At 36.6% G+C, this 16,974-nt stretch overlaps 1 long non-coding RNA gene across 1 annotated transcript; it reads right to left on the reverse strand.

Moving 5' to 3' along the window:
- Nucleotides 1-15,077: 15,077 nt before the first annotated feature.
- Nucleotides 15,078-16,376, reverse strand: LOC110702067. Its single transcript, XR_002507439.1, has 2 exons — nucleotides 15,904-16,376; nucleotides 15,078-15,625 (listed from the first exon to the last, which is right to left on the reverse strand). It is a non-coding gene; the product is annotated as an uncharacterized LOC110702067 (long non-coding RNA).
- Nucleotides 16,377-16,974: the final 598 nt, after the last annotated feature.

The following is a 16,974-nucleotide window of genomic DNA, read 5'->3' on the forward strand; positions in this document are numbered from 1 at the left end:
CTTAGCATGACGTGAATTAAGCTTTTGTTGGCCATTGATAAACTTCAAAGCCTCATGGTACGAATGTAGAACAAAATTTTTCGGTCTCAAATAATGGGACCAATGATCAAGAGCACGGACTATAGCATAAAACTCCCGATCATAAGTGGAATAATTCAACTTGGCACCATTTAACTTTTCACTGAAATAGGAAATTGGCCTTTTGTCTTGGACCAAAGCAGCTCCAATTCCTACGCCACTTGCATCACATTCAACCTCGAAAAGTTTATCAAAATCAGGCAAAGCTAAAACTGGAGCAGAACACAGTTTAGCTTTGATGTCTTCAAAGGCCATTTGCGCAGCTTCGTTCCATTTGAACACCTTGTCTTTCAATAATTCGGTCAAAGGAGCAGTGATGGTAGAGAAGTTTTTGATGAAGACCCTATAGAAGGAAGCCAAACCATGAAAACTTCAGACTTCATGGAGATTTCGAGGCACCTCCCATGTGGAAATGGCTTTTACCTTTCCGGGATCAACCTGTATTCCTTCACTAGAAACAATGTATCCTAGGAAAGTAATACTATTACAAAAAAATCACACTTCTCTAATTTCCCATACAATTTATGCTTACGCAATGCTTCAAACAATAACCTAAGATGTTCTACATGCTCATTTTCATTTTTGCTATATATTAGAATATCATCTAAGTATACAACAATGAACTTGTTAATAAAGGGTCGTAGTACCTCATTCATCAACCTCATGAACGAACTAGGAGCATTGCATAAACCAAAAGGCATGACTAACCATTCGTATAGACCTTGTTTGGTCTTGAAAGCGGTCTTCCATTCATCACCTTCACGAATTCTCATTTGGTGATAACCACTGCGTAAATCAATCTTACTGAATACCTTGGAACCACATAGTTCATCTAACATGTCTTGTAGTCTAGGCATGGGAAATCTGTATTTGATAGTTATATTGTTGACGGCACGACTATCAATACACATTCTCCATGTTCCTTCTTTCTTTGGTACCAATAATGCCGGCACTGCACACGGACTAAGACTTTCACGCACAAAACCTTTAACCATCAATTCTTCCACTTGCCTTTGCAATTCCTTTGCTTGTTCGGGATTGCAACGGTAAGCTGCTTTGTTAGGTAACGCCGCGCCTGGTACTAGATCAATGGCATGTTCAATGCCTCGAATTGGTGGCAATTCATTAGGCAAATCATCAGGAAAAACATCATTGTATTCTTCCAACAAGGGCCGTATGATAGGAGGGTAATCTCCTTCCACCAATTTTTCTGAAATTGGTTTTGCAACCAATATGAACACTATCCCTTCTTGATCATGTATCGCCTCAAATTCTGATTTAGAAATGAGGAAATTAGGCTTCTCTTCCTTCTCCTTCTCTACCTTAGGTGGTAAAGGTAGTAACCGTACCTTCCTACCTTCACTAGTTTTAACCGTATACACAATGGTCACACCATCATGCATAGCTTTACGATCAAATTGCCATGGACGGCCTAGAAAAATTTGACATGCCGTCATAGGTAGCACATCACACCATCTTTCATCACAGAAATTTCCCACAGTAAAAGCAACTAAGGCTTGCTTTCTTACACGTACACCCGAATCATTGTCAAGCCAATTAAGCTTGTATGGTTTGGTGTGTTCTCTAGTAGGCAATTTTAACTTGTTCACAAGTTCGGAAGCCACCACATCCGTACATGATCCACTGTCAATGATCATGCTACAAATGTGATCCTTAACCTTACAACGGGTATTGAACAGATTTTCCCGTTGTTGTAAATCTTGTACTGGCTCCGTGTACAAGACCCTTCTCACCATGCCACAGAAGGAATTTTCACCCTCTTCTGGTTCACATTCATCACATTCGCTATCCTCCTCCTGCCCTTCACTCGTCATATAACCACCATCTTGAATGGTTAGTGTGTTCCGTTTAGGACAATTCGTGGCTATGTGTCCCTTTTGTCCACACTTGAAACAAGTACGCTCACCCTTATCATCCACCCTATTTTCTTATCTCTTGGGAAACATAGGGGTCTTCCCTCAAATCGACTGGTAGGCGTATGGGGTTTGTAAGGAACACGGGGTGTATTCTTTACTTGGTTGTCTTTTTGTTGCGCCTCTACCTTGCGAGATGCCTTCGCTACATCGTCATAGGTGGTATAAGGTAAGAGGTCCACCTTGTTGGCTATGCTTTTCGCAAGGCCTCTAGTGAAACGAGCCATTTTCAATGGTTCCGTTTCATCCAAGTCACACAAGAGACTGAGTCTTTCAAACTCCTTTACGTACTCATCTACAGTCAAAGTGTCTTGATTTAGACGAGTCAGTTTAACATATTGATCTTGCACGTATTCCCTAGGAATCCATCTTTGTATCATTTTCCTTTCAAGGTAAACCAAGAAAAAATTTTCTCCTTGCCAGCACGTCTTCTTTTGGATTTGAGATTTTCAAACCACAACCCAGCTAATTCGTGAGTTTCAGTGTTGCCAGTTTACAACACCTTTCATCATCGTACTCCTTGAATTCGAAGATTGCTTCAATCCTTCGAACCCAGTCATTAAACACTTCAGGGTCACTAGAACCATCAAACTCAGGAATGTCGAGTTTCAAGGAACGGTCCTCCCTTTCAGGATTGACCCGATTATAGTTACTCTTGGGGGTCGATTCCCCTTCTTCCAATTCAGACAACCTACGGTTGTGTTGATTGGTGGTTTCGCCAATCACACTCATTTGAGTACGTATGGCTTGCATTTCAGTCATGAGTCTCTGTTCCATCTCACGTAAGAAATCATTCTGGTTTTGGTTGAAAGTCATAGTCACACCCTGGCCAAGACCGTGGCTCTGATACCAACTGATGTGGAATCTAAGGTAGGGTTAGGTGTTTTGGGTTATAGGTTAAGGGTTTAGGGTAGGTGTGTAAGTGGTTTAGTGTTTAGGCTAGGTGTTTACGTGGTTTAGTGTTTAAGCTAGGTGTTTACGTGGTTTAGTGTTTAAGCTAGGTGTTTACGTGGGAACAGGGGTAAGGAACAGGAACTAGTTCCGTTTCTGAGAATGAGGAACACAAGGTTTGATTAGCAAGTAACACACGTAATACTAATCAAGGATAGGTATGGTTAGAGTTGAACACTCACTCTACTAACCATAAGACAAGCTAACCCCGAACACTCCGAGTTAAGCTCACAAACTCGAGTCCACGAGTTAAAGTAACTTGAATCCACAAGTTAAGATTTAGAAATAACACAAAGTATGTTTCAAAATAGATATTTCATTCAAGGTAAAATCTGCCTTACAAGCTAGATAAGACTTCCTTTTTATAGCTTAAGGAAGTAGATACATTAATTAACTACTTAGCTAATTTAATAAAAGGGAACTCAAAAAGTCGCCAGCCAAAAGGAACTCAAAAGTCGCCAGCTCTCAGGTGTAACGGTTCCCATGAAAACCGTTACATATTGATGAATAATAACTGCTGCTGTTCCTTAACGCAGTTCCTTAAGGAACTCGCTGCAAATACGCCTAGCTCTTCCTATTTCCAACGGCTGACAGTTATAACTTTCATTACAGCAATTTAAGCTAAGCTAATTACTACTATAAACTGAAAATAAAACATATAAATAAGTAGTAATAAAAAGCAATTAAACTAAGGAGGTTATACTCCATGAATGACGCCCAACAAGAGAGTAAAACTCCTCTTGAATGCTTCACTAAAACCGTGTGTAACCCCCTCTTTATTCCCTTGTCTTTGGCTGCCTTTAAATCAGAAAGGAACACAGAATATTCCTCCCCAATGCTACGAAAATCATCAAGGCATCCAAGGCAAATAAACTCCTTGCTTACTCATCCATCCAAGTCACGCATGACTTGTACAAAGATGGAGCTATGTGGAAACCCATGCGTGGAACATTGTCAAGTTTGGACCCTTGAATGAACAACCCATGGACAATAGGAACTTGATTCTTTTGGACCCTTGAACGTGTGTTTGGACCCTTTGAACTATTAGGCTCATTAGATTGCAAAAGGTCTTGATCAAGGATCAATTCCGGATCACTTCATTTATCTAACAAAACTCAAGAGAGTTCTAAGAGCCGAGGCCTTGCACTAAAAGCTGCTCAAATAAGTGAAGAAGATTATGAATGTGAAGAAGAGGAAGCTGCCATGTTAGTCAGGAGGTTAAAGAAGTTGTATCGCAACAAGAAGTTCGGTGACCAAAGAAAAAGGAACTTCAAGAAAAATCAGTTTTCAAAAGACCCTGGAGGTTGTCACAAATGTGGAGACACTGATCACTTTATAAAAGAGTGTCCTCTTTGGGAGTCTGAGAAGGGAAAAGGAAAGGTAAAGGAACAAGGGAACATAAATTACACTCCTAACTTTTCTAAAACTGATTACAGGAAAGCTATGATTGCTGCTTGGGGAGATACAAGTTCAGAAGATGAGGAGGAACCCAAGGAAGAAGAAACAGCAAATCTATGCTTGATGGCAAAACACACCGAAACAAATGCCCATACGGAAGAGGTAAAACTCAAACCCAGTTATTTGAAGTCTCTTTCAAAAGATAAATTAATTTCTTTGCTAATTGAAACACTAGATGATTACAAAGAATTATGTGTCAAACTAAGACTAAGTGAAAAGGCTGTGGAGATTTGTAAAAATCATGCTAGATACTTAAGTACTACTAAAACTGATGTACATGGAAGATTTTTTGAATTGCTTGATAAAAACAATGAATTAAAAGATTCCCTAGAAAGAGTCAAGAGTGAAAATATACTGCTAAATGTTGAATTGACTCAATATAAGTTGTTATGCACAAATATTGATTCCCACAACTCTACTCAATTGCCTTTATTGAATTTTAATGTTAACTTAGAAAATTTAAAGGAAGAGTTGAGAATGACCAAGGATAAAAATGATAATCTAGAAAAGGAACTCGAGAGAGCAAGGAACAATAGAAATGCTATACAACTGGGTGTCCCTAAATGGATTCTAGAGGCTAAAACCAAACGTGTAGAAGGTTTAGGCTTCAACCATAAAAAGAAAAGTAGTGGTAAAAAGAAGAAATATGTGGACCTCCCTAGCGAGACAGTTTGTTCCTTCTGTGGTATGTCTGGACACAAAAATGATGAATGTAATAAGAAGGAAAAATTGACTGCTAAAAATGTTAAATATTTATGGCAAAAGAAAATTGACTCTATTGTGTCAACACAGGAACCCATGAAAAATGGGGTTCCTGATACTAACCCTTAGTTTCTTTTGCAGGCCAAAGTGAGGGGGAAAAACACATGGTACCTTGACAGTGGTTGTTCGAAGCACATGAATGGAGATAAATCAAAATTCCTCTCACTAAAGGCCTACCATGGAAGGACTGTGACTTTCGGTGATAATAAGAAAGGTGAAATCATTGCAATTGGAAAGGTAGGAAAGTCAAGTTTCCATGCTATAGATAACGTGTTCCTAGTCGAGGGACTCAAGCACAGCTTGTTAATAAGCATTTCACAATTTTGTGATAAAGGTAACTCAGTAAGCTTTGATTCTGAAAAATGTAACATCATTCACAATGATACAGGGAAGGTTATATTGGAAGGAACTCGGAAAGGGAACACATACACAGTGGACCTCAATACAGTTCCAAGGAACAATTTAACCTGCCTAAGTGTCATTGAGGATGATCCACTTCTCTGGCATAAACGGTTTGGACATGCTAGCTTTTCTTTAATAGATAAATTGAGGTCAAAGGACTTGGTAATAGGACTTCCCTCAACCAAGTTCCTATGTGACAAAATATGTGATGCATGTGTAAAAGGAAAGCAGGTACGTTCTTCCTTCAAATCCAAAAGGATGGTAAGTTCCACTAAACCCTTAGAATTAATTCATATGGATTTATGTGGACCTATGAGGATTCAAAGTAGGAGTGGAAAAAGGTATGTCTTAGTATTAGTTGATGATTATTCTAGATTTACATGGGTTATTTTTCTATCTAGTAAAGATGAGACTTTTGATGAATTTGTTGCATTTTATAAAAGAACTCAAAAGTCTACAGGAAATCAACTAATACATATAAGGTCTGACCATGGTACAGAATTTGAGAACTACAAATTTGATGACCTATGTAGGGATCAAGGCATAAGCCATAATTTTTCCGCACCTAGAACTCCACAACAAAATGGAGTAGTTGAAAGAAAGAATAGAACCTTAGAAGATATGGCTAGAACAATGTTAATTGCTAGTGGTCTTCCTAGGAAATTCTGGGCGGAAGCTGTGAATACTGCTTGTTACATCATTAATCGAGTCATGCTTAGACCATTGTTGAACAAAGACACCCTATGAACTATTAAAGGGTATAAAACCAAACATATCCCACCTAAGAGCATTTGGTTGTAGATGTTTTGTCCATAACAAGAAGAACATAGGTAAATTTGATGAAAGGAGTGATGAAGCTGTATTTCTAGGCTATGTTACAAATAGTAAGCTTACAGAGTTTATAACAAAAGAACAATGTGTGTTGAGGAAAGTGTACATATCATTTTCGATGAAACTAATACTTTTCAATGTACACAGGAACATGATGATTATGATTTTGAGATTGGTCTAGTCCGTTCAACTGAACAAGAAGAAGATACAACATTACCCAATAAGCAGCCAAAAAGAGTAATTGAAAATCAGGAGGAGGAACTTACTGAACAAAATGAAGTTCATGTTCCTAATCCTCAAAATGAAGAAATGTCGAGGAACAAGATCAAGAAGTGGATGAAACAGAAGAAGCAACTGGCTCATAAATTAACACTAATCGTGTTTCTGCCCTAACCTTCCAGCCTAAACCTTGGAAGCATCAAAAGTCACACCCCCTGGATAAAATCATAAGTGACTTAAGCAAAGGAACACAAACAAGATCTCAACTGAGGAACTTCTGCGCCTTCAATGCTTTCTTATCAATAATGGAACCTCGGAACCACAAAGAAGCCTTGGAAGACCCTGACTAGATTATAGCCATGCAAGAGGAACTTAACGAATTTGAACGAAATCAGGTATGGCATCTTGAAGCTAAACCAGCAGATAAAAAGGTAATAGGTTTAAAATGGGTCTTTAAAAACAAACTTGATGAACATGGAACTATAATTAGGAACAAGGCAAGATTGGTTGTAAAAGGATATAACCAACAAGAAGGTATTGATTTTGAATTTTTGAGGAAACGTTTGCTCTTGTTGCTAGACTAGAAGCTATTAGAATATTGATTTCTTTTGCTACATTTATGGGTTTTAAGTTGTATCAAATGGACGTAAAATGTGCATTCTTAAATGGTTTTTTAAAGGAACATGTTTACGTTGAACAACCCCCTGTATTTGAAAATCCAAACTTTCCTAACCATGTCTTTAAGCTTGATAAAGCGATGTATGGATTAAAACAAGCCCCTAGGGCATGGTATGAAAGACTATCAAAGTTCCTTCTTGAAAATGATTTTAAAAGAGGAAAAATTGACAAAACCCTATTTTTAAAATCTAAAGGAACTCATTTATTAGTTGTACAAACTTACGTTGATGATATTATATTTGGTGCAACTAACGAATCTTTGTGTAAGTATTTTGCTGAGTTGATGAGCAGTGAGTTTCAAATGAGTATGATGGGGGAACTCAATTTCTTTCTCGGTCTACAAATCAAACAAACTGAGACAGGTATATTTATTCATCAGCAAAAATATATCAAGGAACTTATGAAAAAGTATGACCTTGAATTAGCAAAGATTAACCACACACCCATGGGCACTAATGTTAGACTGGATGAAGATCCCTTGGGAACTTGTGTGGATCAAACTAAGTATAGAAGTATGATTGGTTCCTTATTATACTTAACTGCAAGTAGACCTGACATTTCTTTTAGTGTTGGTCTTTTTGCTAGGTTCCAATCAAATCCAAAAAGTCGTATCTAACTGTCGTGAAAAGAATTCTAAGATATCTTAAAGGAACGGCGGACTTAAGTTTATTCTATCCACTAAGTGATGCATTCAACCTTAAAGGATTTGCTGATGCTGATTATGCTGGAGACTTAGTAAATCGCAAGAGCACATCAGGTATGGTTCAATTCTTAGGCTCTTGTCTGGTTTCTTGGAGTTCCAAGAAACAAAACACTATTGCTCTATCCACTACGGAAGCAGAATATGTAGCAGCTGCTGCATGTTGCTCCCAATTAATATGGATAAAGCAACAGTTGCGTGATTTTGGCATAATGTTAGAATGTGTTCCAATTTACTGCGATAACACTAGTGTCATATGTATTTCAAAAGATCCGGTACATCAGTCACGAGTAAAACACATTCATGTAAGGCATCACTTCCTAAAGGACAATGTTGAAAAAGGCTTAATAAGATTAGATTATGTTAATAGTGAATATCAAATTGCTGACATCTTAACTAAGCCACTAAGTAGGGATAAATTTGAGAAGATGCGAGTGGAACTCGGAATGATACGGCTTAACTGAACTGATCTCCATCCAAACCCCAAGGTACGTCAATTTATAATGATCAAGCACAGCTATATATAATCTTGGTGTGGAAAACATAACTCTGATATGCATTGTGAAAGTATGCAATTCTATTCTACATGGGATCACATGTTATATTGAGCCTAATTTTTATTTTGTAAATACAAAGTTTTTCTTATGATAATCTTATAAAATACAAAAAGATTTTTTATTTTTACCCAATTTTTTTTTTGTTTATCTTTTCTTAATATCTTTTAAGTTAATGTTAAAAAGATTGCAATTGCCAACACATAAAAACCCTTCTCATAAATCCACCCAATAAACCGTCAAATCACCTCAAATCACCCTAAATTTCACTCCTCCAACACGCCAACCATAAAAACACCTCAATTACTCCACCCTCAACCGTCACTTCCAAAGTTCACCTCCCTTACACCACTTCACCCTCTTCCTTCGCCTTCCATAAAACACCCACCCTTCAACCTCTAAAATTCATCCCCAAATTCTGGTATCATCCCTCAACTCCTTCTCAAAAAATCCTCAACCCTCAACCTCCATCCACCATGAAAACCAATTTGAACACCAATCCCCTCAAACGCCGTCCGAACCTCAGCGAAGCTACGGACCTTCCACCAATTTCAGTGGTGTACCCACCCTTGAAGCGCAAAGCCCCACCTCAAAAATCCGGCAGCCGCTCCTCCTCCTCCAACAAGAAGGCGCAAGTTACAAAGAGGGACAACTTCCTTTTGGGGTATGCAATAGATCGTACTTGGTGTATCTTAAGTAAGTTTTCTGAGATTCTGGATATTCTGGATTATCAAAGATGGGTATTTTTGTTTGATTCATGCACAAAATCTGATATATATCCTAAACTATTAGACGCATTTTGTGCTACATTCAACTGTGTGGATGGTGTGTGTACGGCTACGGTGAAAGGGGTAGCCGTGGAGTTTGATGCATTTTATTTGGGAAATCTGTTTAAAGTTCCAAATGTAGGACAGAGTACATATGTTAAAAATAAGTCTAAGGTTAGATTAAATGGTCACAGTGAAACCGACATCATTTCCTTTATTGGCGGAAACCCGAAGATTACCACCACAGACCATAAACTGCTTTCCCCCCTTCACAAATTACTTTTTAACATTGTATGGAGAGGTGTGGTTCCTCGGTCCCAAAAACAAAGCACGGTAACCCTCCTAGATGCCTCCCTGATATTCTGTCTTGCTAACAATATAAGCATCAACTTCCCAGCTTTGATGATTGCACATTTAGACCACTGTATTCCAAACCTCCATATTCCTTATGGCCCTCTCATCACCATTATCCTACAAAGCTTTGGTGTAAGTTTGAAAAATGAACAACATTATTCCCTTAAACCAGAAAACATTCTTCACCAAAAGTCCTTGCTGAAATTAAACTTGAGGGTAGTTAAAGGGTCAGTGCGTTTTGCCTCCGATGTAGCATCGGACTCAGAAATTGAGGGGGAACAAAATGTAAAATCTGATGAAGAGGGAGAATCTGAAAATGAGGTGTTCCAGGAGGAATTGGTCAGGAAGGATAAGGAAAATAAGAACAAAGGGAAGGCTGTGGCAGAGGAAGAGGGAGAGCAAACCGAGGATGGGTTGAAGGAAAGGCCTCAAATGCCTAGTTGGACAAGTAGTGGGGCAAGGAGGAAAAGTGGCAGGATTGCATCCCAGAGAAAAACCCAACCCACTGCCTCAATTCACATTGATTTGGATGCTGACTCCCTGCCAGTTCCTGAAGGAACTCCATCCCCAGCTCCTCAAATGCCTTCATCACCACCACAACCACATTTCACTCCTTCACCACCTCGACCATCTTCCACCCATTTGGCTTTGCTGCCTATAGCTCTACCGCTGGCTCCTCAGACCTTTACCACCTTCATCAAACTCTCAAAGCCATGTTCTCAGAAATATCAAATGTCAAGCTGCAAGTTAGTGCTTTGCAACAGCAAGTGGCTGGTTTGGAGGAAAAGCTAGATATGAAGATGGACTCTACATTCAAGAACTTCAAGGATGAAGTCCAACAGAGTCATCAACACATCCTGAATACAATCAAGGAGGTCGCTTTTGAGGAAGTCTCTGAGGAGGACGCTACTGCCCAAGCTGGAACATCTTGATCCTTCATATCATCATCCACTATCTTCTATTGCAATCTGATTTCCCATTAATTTAATAGATGTTGACCAATTTTCCTTCCTTATCTTGAACAATTTTCTTTTATTGGGTCTGTAATATTTTAAACCGTTTGACTATGCTCCGTCTAATATCACAAGTTGTTTCCTCTTGAATGTGTGCGTATACTTGATCAATCTTGCATTCGGGTTCACTACCCCCTCCGTAGCGTAGTGCTATATATGGCTGTGTTTGCTTATATTATTTTTGATAATGCCAATATGGGGAAGAGGAATCAAATTCAGTGAAAGCCAAGTGAACACGAGTTTCTTCTCAAGTCCTCAAGTCAAGAAGCAGTAAAGGAGGAGTCAAGGTATAAATAATATATAAACACTGCTTGTATATTGCTTGTATATTTTATTTTTTAAGTCATTACTGTTTTAAGTGCCTGGATGATTATTTTTGTTTAACCGAATTTATTTTGTTTTTCATCATAAAAAAGGGGGAATATTGTTGGCCCTCCTGGTATTTTGATGATTGACATTAACAAAACAAGTTCAGACTAATCAAGGTTGTTAAGTCGTGGTAGAACAAAAGAATTCAGGAAGTTGTTCCGGAGTAGGAGCAAAGGCATTGGAAGTCTTGATATTCATAAGCAAGCTTTCAAGAAGAAGAACAAACTCCAGTCTTTAGTATACACTGTAAGCACTAGAGTTTTTATGTGTAGAGAGGAACTCAGTAAGGAACTTAATGTCTTAATCAGAAAATGTTTTTAAACGTAAGATTTTAAATCAGTTTTATTCCTTAATTAAAGGATAAAATAAAATCAGTTTATAATTAAAGAGATATATTTTCTGTAAATAAATAATAGATAAATAATTGATTAATTAAAAGATAAGTTTGTTAAAGTTTAATCTTTTAAATAATAAATAAATATCTTTTTGACCAAGTAATAGTTGGTTATCTAAATTTAAGGAAGCAATTGAAAGCTTAAGAGAAAAGTCAGGGAGATCTTACTTCCCACTCTCTGATCAACTAACATTAACTTCCAAGGTTAAGGTGAACGTGGATCATGGGATGAGTGGGAAACAAGATTGAGGCTTTCTATCTCTCTATAAAAGGCTTGCAACGAACTCTGATTTAAAGTGGGGAAAAACCATTCAGTTTTTAGAGCTTAAGTTTTCAAATACATTAACTGTCAAAGAACTGAGTTCCTTCCTGCCTTAATCTTCTCTAGTGCATCAGGAAAGTCTGTAATTACTCTTGTAATTGGGATTGGGTTGTGAGTATTGTAAGTGTGAGCTTGAGTGAGCAAAACTTGTTATAAGTGATTCAGAGTCGAATCACAGAGTGTGAGTGAAGCTGCGATTGAGGGATCGTAGTTGGGATACTTGAGTTCCTAAAGGAACTTGAGACTAGGCATAATTATATCGTATGTAATTGAGTTTTACATAATAAAATAATTCAGAAAAGCCTATATAGTGTGTCTCACTTTACTCATATATTTAAATTCCGCAAAAAGTTCACTAATTCCTCATAACTACAATTCACCCCCCCCTCTTTTAGTTACTTAGTTGCTTGGCATCGAAATAACAAGTAGAAAAGAGAAGAGAATAGGCGGAGAAAAAGAGAAACAAAAGGGGCGGAGAGAAAGAGAAGGACGAGATAGAAAGAGGAGGAGTGGAAAAGAGGAGAGAGAAAGAGAAAGGAGAAGTAGACAGAGAGAAAAGACGAAATGAAGGGGGAGGGGTGTCGGTTTAGGGTTTATAAAAGGTAAGGGGTTTTTTTTAATTATATTCCGACGGAATTTTTCTGTCGAAAATTTAATTTACAACGGAATATTTCGTCGGAAAATATATATATTTCGACGGATTTATTTTCTGTTGAAAACTTCCGACGAATTGTTTGAATTCGTCGGAAATTTCCGACGGAATATAAATCCGTCAAAAATTTTTAATTTTCTGACAGAATTATGCGTCCGTCAGAATCGGTCCGTTGAAAATGGGATGTTTTCTAGTAGTGCAAAAAGGGACCTTACACGTGAGGGGGGGTGTTGAAGTAGGATTCCCAAATAACACATGTAAGTGTCCCACATTGAGAAAAGAAGAGAGAGTTAATATAAAGACTTTATAAGGCTAATAAGGAGCTACTCCCTCCCATTGCCATATGATTTTGGAATGGAACCTCTATTGGTCTTGTGAAGTGGACTCTCTCTCTTGATTTGTGGATGCGGCCCAAACTCATATTTAACACACACAATACCTAAATTAGTTAGTAGATTCTTTTATATTTCTTAACAAACCCCTCAGCTCTTACACATAACACATATGGAAGAAGGGCTTCCAACCATTAGGTAGGCCTAATTTTATTCTCAATACGTACCATCAGTTGAAAACTTGATACGGCCAAGCATCCGTTAAATTAATTTGTTGATGTTGTTTTTCGGCTCTTAGCTTGATGAATAAAGTCACATACTCTCGTCCTTCATCGTTTCCTTCACTTGTAATTCTTTGTTGTTGACTTGTTGCTCTAGTTTTACTGCAAATTCGAAGCGTACATCGCGTCAATATCTTTAAATGTTCTGTGTAATATAAAAAAGACAAAATTATAATATTTAAGTTGGCAATTTGAACCATAAATCAAGATTAACAAAACAGGATTCCACATTGATATAACGTCTAATCTACACTTTGCTCAGAACTTATGTTAAAGTTAATTATTACTCTGTACTTGTGTAGTCATGCATCTTTATTAAGGTAATTTGATTTGGATTTTCCTTACTAACCTCTTTGTTGATAGCTTATGAACTTCTAATATATCTAATATTGCTTGTTTGATGCACTGATCATCAGACTATGGATTTATAATACTGGAAAATGCTTAGTTGAATTGAATAAAATTTGAAACTAAATTATAATTGAAGTAAATTAGTTGCATGTTTTGCATTTGGTTTTTTGCTGACTTTGATTATGAGTTTGTGCTAAAAGGGTAGCTAATTAATTTGAAGTAGGTTGGAGCTGAGGATAAAGAAAGAAGGATAAATGTTGTGATTGTGTGGGGTTTGTTGTCACTGTTAGCTTCGAAAGACTCTTAGTCTCTAATAAAGATGAAGGAAAGCAACTCAGTTCATAGAGGTGAGACCTGAGTTATGTGATTAGAGATTCTTAACTTATTTTTTTGGTGAGTATACTAAACAAAGATGAGCAAAGTTTTGATATTATTTGTATGTATAGCCCCATATTCCCTTTAAGTTTATTGAGCTACTGATATTTGAAATAAATATCTAAAGTGCAAGTAAATAAGTAATTAGGATACTTTTTTTTAATTTCATCATCAAATTCAAATGTGACGTACAAAAATTTCAATATTGATACAAATTTTAGTTTGATTAAGAAATTCAAATCATCATTAAATTTGCTTTAAAAAATTGCAAAAAACAAAAAAACAAAAAATGGCCTCTATGGGCCTTATTTGCTTCTGTTATGAACTGGAGTCTTTTACTCCTATTATTGGCTACCTCTACCCCCATTTTAACCGCAACAGTTGGGCTTTTTCTAATAGTGTTAGTTTTTGAAAAATTCTATTCTAACTTTGTTAATTGATTAGTAATACAGGGCGTACATGTACATGGAAGAAGATATATATTCAAGACAAAGACAAAGAGTTGATCAATTAACCCTTTAGATTGTTTATAGTCATTTGACCCATTTCCCTTTTTTAAACGTTGCATTCTATCCCTCGTGTACTGTATCATATATAAGAAGTTAAACAATTATTGGTATTAGAAATGTACTAGATATCTTTCGCAATGTCGAATGCTAAATCCTTGTGCATAATTGGTTCAGGAGCACCTTCATTCAGCTTCTCAGATTCATAGCTTAACTTCATAATGGAGTACTCGCCCTCGGCCTTCGGAGTTACTTTTATATTGGTCGAAGGTCTTATAAGATAAGTCCAATTACATAAAGATAAGTCCAATTACATACATCACCAACCTTATCCAAGGTTAATATTCCATCAGAGCACTTTGAATTGAACCACTCCTTTGAATTTATTGAAGATTCATTTTCCATTATTTCTTTTAAAAGGAGAAATTCTGATTTGTTGAGAAGGGCATCAATAGTGTTTGCTTTTAGATCATATAATATACACGTACTCCTGCCTTATATAATATCTAAACAGGACCAAAGAACAACTGGATCATATTCTTCGTGTTGGAAACTTGGAATAAAACCTTGGAATTATATGATATGATGTATGCAATGTTATTTATTTGAGATTCTTGCTTTATTTTTTATTTTATTTTTATAGAAAAAAAGATTATTTTTATAGGATTATTTTTTCATGCTCATGTGGGGTCATGGGACGATCCCACTTAAAAAAAATTGTGCATCCGCCACTAGATACATACGTACATGAACATATAAGACGTATTCGATCTTATATATAACACTAATCAATGTTTTAACACTTAAAAGAGAGTTTCTTTATTTATAAAAGCTACCAAAAGTCCAAAACATACATCCATGCATGTGACATGATATGCATAATAACCCTTAATATTTTAAAGGTTACAGCAAACAAACACCATTAGCTGCAACATTTAATTTGTAGCAATAGTACAAGTAGATAATTTAAGTTAGTAATATACCATGCATGCATGTACAAATGATGATCTAGCAAAGTAGCAATTCATGACAAGATAAATGGCATGTACATTGGCATGCCATTGATCAAACACTGCAAAGACAAGCATCGAGATCTTTAGCAACGCCAAGAAGATAATCGACGTAAATATCTGCTTCAGGTGCATTCTCATTCATCTTCTCATACTCAAGAATCCACTTTACAGTGCAACCTTCATCCTTTGGAGTTGCTTGAATCTTCGACTTTAATGTCTTGTAGTAGTACTCCACATATGTCCACCAAGATAGTTGTAGCGTACAAGCTTGTTTTCTTTGTCACATTCTTCAACTCTAGTCTTGACGAATGCATGTTCCCCGATTTCATCTGTTGAGGCATTGTTAAAAATAATTGTGCATCATTATCTGTTCGCGTCATAATATATAATAATAACAAATGCGATATGGTCCTTCTCATAATTGTTTTTTTTACCACGCAAATAAAGGTATTTAACATGTTAACAAATACTAATAAGAAGTACTCCATAATGATTTGATTCAATATGATAATTTTAAAAATATTTTACTCGTAAGAAATTTTTTGCTCAAATAAGTTGAACTTAACATATCCTAAATATTATCACAATAAGTGTAAAATATTCTTACCAATGACATAGCTCCAAGTGATGACAGAACCAACTCTATCCCAACACTCCCCTTCATTAAGCTCAACTTTTGGAAATTTAATAGGGCACATTTTAGATACAAGGGACGGGTTCTGACCCCAAATTTCAAAAAAACTTGTTAGCATCACATTTGAGCTCAGCTTGGCCTTCAACCCTTTGAAGCTGAGCCATTTTTCTCTCTTTCTATCTCTTGAAAATAGTATTACTCTTGATTTAAATAAGGTTTTTTTTTTAAATATTTTTTATTTATTTGTTTATTTCTTTAACTGACATATGAATGAAATATGTTGTGTGTTGGGGTTTAAATAGATATGTCGGGGGGGCTCAAATTAAGATAAGAGATGCTCTCTCTAAGCTAGAATGTTGTATCACTATGAACCACTCCTTTGACCATTTTTTTCTTGAGAAAGTCTATGAACCAATCAATAAGCTAGAATGTTGTATCACTATGAAGTGGAGCATTGAATATGAGAAGATGAACGAGGATGCTCCTGAACCAAAAATGCACGTTGCTTTATCACGCGAGCTTGCAAAAGAAATCGATGCTCATCTTTGCAGCGCTTGATGATGATGATAAGCCGCGCCATTGCGTATGCTTAATGCTTATTGCATGGTTCATAGATAAATGGGCAACTTATGCTATATTTGGCTACGTAACTTATATTTTAATTCTAAGGTTTATGCGTGCAATGTATATAATGCCTTGATGCATCTTCGTCAGCATAATGGAACTCAGCACTGTACTATCTAATTGATTTGGCATCCACATGAAGAGGAGTGTTATCCCTGGCCTGTTATAATTGTTAGTAGTGTGTTTGATGTAATCATACAAAGTTTTAAAAAAATCCTATGGCACCATCTGATAAATAGAAACAATAAGTCTTGTGTAAGTTAATTTTATTGTAAAACAGTCAGTTTAAAGGTAAGTTTAACTATTTTTATAGTAACTTTAACCCCTTAGAAGGTAACTTTTAATTTGTCGTTGGTTTGAATGTTATTTTAATGTGTAATTTCTTATATATTCATGTACATACTATAAAGGCTAATATGA

Source organism: Chenopodium quinoa, unplaced genomic scaffold, assembly GCF_001683475.1.
Source record: "Chenopodium quinoa cultivar QQ74 unplaced genomic scaffold, ASM168347v1, whole genome shotgun sequence".
In the NCBI taxonomy this organism is placed as follows: domain Eukaryota; kingdom Viridiplantae; phylum Streptophyta; class Magnoliopsida; order Caryophyllales; family Amaranthaceae; genus Chenopodium; species Chenopodium quinoa.